At 32.2% G+C, this 3,438-nt stretch overlaps 1 long non-coding RNA gene across 1 annotated transcript; it reads right to left on the bottom strand.

Moving 5' to 3' along the window:
- On the bottom strand, positions 1-1,325 carry LOC124894689. Its single transcript, XR_007051303.1, has 2 exons — positions 831-1,325; positions 1-109 (listed from the first exon to the last, which is right to left on the bottom strand). It is a non-coding gene; the product is annotated as an uncharacterized LOC124894689 (long non-coding RNA).
- Between the last annotated feature and the right edge of the window lie 2,113 nt (positions 1,326-3,438).

The following is a 3,438-nucleotide window of genomic DNA, read 5'->3' as shown; positions in this document are numbered from 1 at the left end:
TCATACACCATAGGATAGTGAGCATCTACTGTTCTTCATGTATACACGCTGTATATCAGCATGTGCCAGCTTGTATACTTGTTTCTTAGTCCATTTTTGGGACTTTGGTCTTGAGGAAATGCAAGGGCGATGGAGTCCAGTTGGACTCAAGCCGGTGTCGCATGCATCCAAAAAAAAATATAAAGATTAGAATTTATTCAAATAGTACTAATATAACAAGTCAAGAAAGCAACGCAAAAAAATTTGTTATTCAAACATATTTACTACCAACTCTAGAATCAATTTATATGGAGCAAGTAAAAGGGATTAGTATTCTAGTAACTTGAAACAACATATAAAAGGAGACAATAAATAGATAAATAAATTAAGTGACAATTAAAAATAAGTCGAGAATATACTACTAGAAAAATTTTACCTTAAATAAATAAATACTGTAAAATCCAACTTACAATCAGAAAAATTATTCCTTTTTTTTTTAAATAATAATTAGAATGATACATGATTAAATTTAGACAATAATAATTTCTTTCCTAAACAAGAAGTAAGGAAAAGATTAAAAAAAAAAGTTAACAAAATCATGTACCCATGTGACCACATGTTCTGCAATTCTTTTTTCTCTCAACTCCTTTCATGAATCCGTTTTTCCAAAAATGAATAACACACGATTATTAGCTTTTATTTATTAATTTAATAATTCATTATTAAGGTAGACACAAATTATACAAATCCCACAATAACAGGAAGAGTAGAATATTCAACCAAAGTTTATAATACCTCATTCGCACTCCGAGCAGAGGAAAAAGTGTAAAAAAATAAACTGAGTTATTTACCTCTTCCGGGGCAGGAACCAGGACGGAAGAGCCTATTACGACGAAGCCTTCACCGATGCTTAAATTTTTGGTTCGCCGGAATCGAGTTTTTTTGGATGTGTTCTTCAAGAATTTTCAATTATGTGGGATTAGAAGCATGCACCTCCATAATTCCCAATTTTTACCTGAAAATCCTCTCTAAAAAGTTTCTTTTTTTTCCTTAAGAATTCTCCAAAGAGATCCCTCCCTCCTTCACTCTTGTTCTTAGGTATTTATGGACTGATTTTGAGGGGAACAGAGAAGGGTATTTTTGGATTTTCGGAAAGGATTTTGAAATTATAAATTTTGGAATAAAATTGGTATGATTTGATTATTGTTGTTGAGCTGTTGTTGCAACTATTGTTGATTGGTTTTGTACGTTGTGATGTTTGAAAGTCGTGGTTGGTTGCTGTTTTTGTTGAAATTGTTGATATTGATGGGAAAAGAAAGGGGAAAGGGAGTTGCTCATTTGGTTTTGTTGATATTAAATGTTGTTGTCAGCTGTATTGGAGAAGAGAGTATTAAAAGGGTGTGGGCCGGGTCAGTTTTTTGGGTTTGGTGGATGGTTGGTGTAAGGGTATTGACAAGGGAGATGTGGAGTTATGTAATGGGCTGGCGGGTATTGGGCAGGCTGGCCCAATTATTTTGGAAAAAGAAAAGGGGTTGTTGGGTTAAAGAAAAGGGGATCTTTGGGCTTACTAATAAAAACACAATTAGTAACAAGAATAAGTCTTATCAAAATCATAGCTATTTTATCTTGATAAAATGGCCACAACTTAATAAATTTGAATAAAGTTGAGACGAGATTAATTCATAATTAATTTAATGAATTTCTCAAATAATTTTAAAAATAAATATTTAATGAAACACAATTTTTTTTTTTTTAAGAAACTAATCATGTCATCAATTTCTTATTTTCAATTGATCTTGGGAAAAGTAAAATATTTGTACTTTAATCAGATTTTTCACTCTGAATAAATTTTAAAGCACTTTCTTTAACTGATTATATAATCAAGTATAATTAAACACTAGCTATATTAATTTTACCTAAATTCAAAGGGTAAGGTTTAAAATTTATTTCAAAATAAATATTTTAAAACTATTTAAAATTGAGAAATTCAAAAACTAATTTAAAATGTGGAGGGCAAAAATTAGGTGTCATCAACTGCTCCTCCCTTTGGTTAGGGGTGTATGCAAGTAACTGATAACGCTCAACTTAAACGTCAATTTAGTGCAACACGATCGTCGTCAATATAATTACCCAACTTTAGAGTCGAGGTCGAATCCACAAGGAACAATGTTAGTGGCAATTAAACTACTTTGAAACTATAGCTACAAGTTGAATTTAAACAAATGATATGAAAAGGCAAAATGGGGGGTCTTAATGGTTGAATAAAAGTTAATAAACACTTCAATTGAACAATGTTATGGGAAACTAGAGTTATGGTTACCAAGATGCTTGAACAACTAGGGTTGTGAACCACTTTGGAGTTCCAATTGACAACTTCAATTGCAAGAGTAATTGAATCCTATTATTTACCCATTCGTTTCTCAACCTAAGTGGGTAGTTCATCCTTTAATTCTCTTGAACTTAAAGAATGTATTTGTTATTCAACTATTTTCTCATATAGGCTAATCCGGCTAAGGCATTTGCCATTAATCTCAAGATTTAAAGTCTTTCAAGTCCATGTAAACTCTTTCTTTTCCAACATACACTTTCCTCTCTGACAAGTAATGTTCTTGGGCTCACCTTTCAAGTTTGCGACTAAGAGAGATCGTTACATTACTCAACAGGCACTTTCCTCTAGGACAAGTGATGTTTCATTGAAGTAACCTAACAAACACTTTCCTCTCGGACAAGTGATGTTCTAGTGCTGGCTCTTCTAAGTTGTAGCTAAGAATGGTCATTAAAGTTAAAAAAAGGTTTATACAACACCAATTTCTCATAGACATAAATTAGATTCACAACCCAAATTAGTATTCACATCAAGGTTTCCATAACTCAAGTAAAGAAAATTAGCTACTCATGATACAAAAATCAACAATATGTATTGAATTCATAATCAAGAATAAGTAATAAATCATACCCATAATCAATCTTCAAATGGAAGATGTTTATAAGAATGTTAAGAAGCCTAAAAGAGAGATTTATGTATATTTGTATTTCTTGTATATTTTTCATTATGTCTAGGCATAGGTATATATATATATATATTACTCAATATTCCCGTGTATCCACCAAATTTGACAAATACTTTCCAACCTCTAAGCTTGACTACGCGTTTCAGCCGCCCCTCCAAAGTTGACTACTGATTTGATTAAAATACGTAGTCCAAGACCCATTTAGAAAATACATGCGCCTGTGGTCAGAAAAATTGGGACTCTTCTGAATCCATTAGTATTTTGTACAAGTCCATTGGACTTCCCATGCTCCGACAATAGCCCAATACATGTTCGGACCTTGGTATTTGGTTTCCTACATAACTCAGGTTGTATGAGAATTCAGGCCACTTGTAGTTCATAAAGTTTGATTTCTAAAGAACGATTTTCAAAGAATTCACAGGCTATTCTGAGTTTTAAATTTTGGTGA

Source organism: Capsicum annuum, unplaced genomic scaffold (genome assembly GCF_002878395.1).
Source record: "Capsicum annuum cultivar UCD-10X-F1 unplaced genomic scaffold, UCD10Xv1.1 ctg76895, whole genome shotgun sequence".
In the NCBI taxonomy this organism is placed as follows: Eukaryota; Viridiplantae; Streptophyta; class Magnoliopsida; order Solanales; family Solanaceae; genus Capsicum; species Capsicum annuum.
The sequence above is the reverse complement of the archived record's forward strand: the minus strand, read 5'-3'. Positions and strand labels throughout refer to the sequence as shown.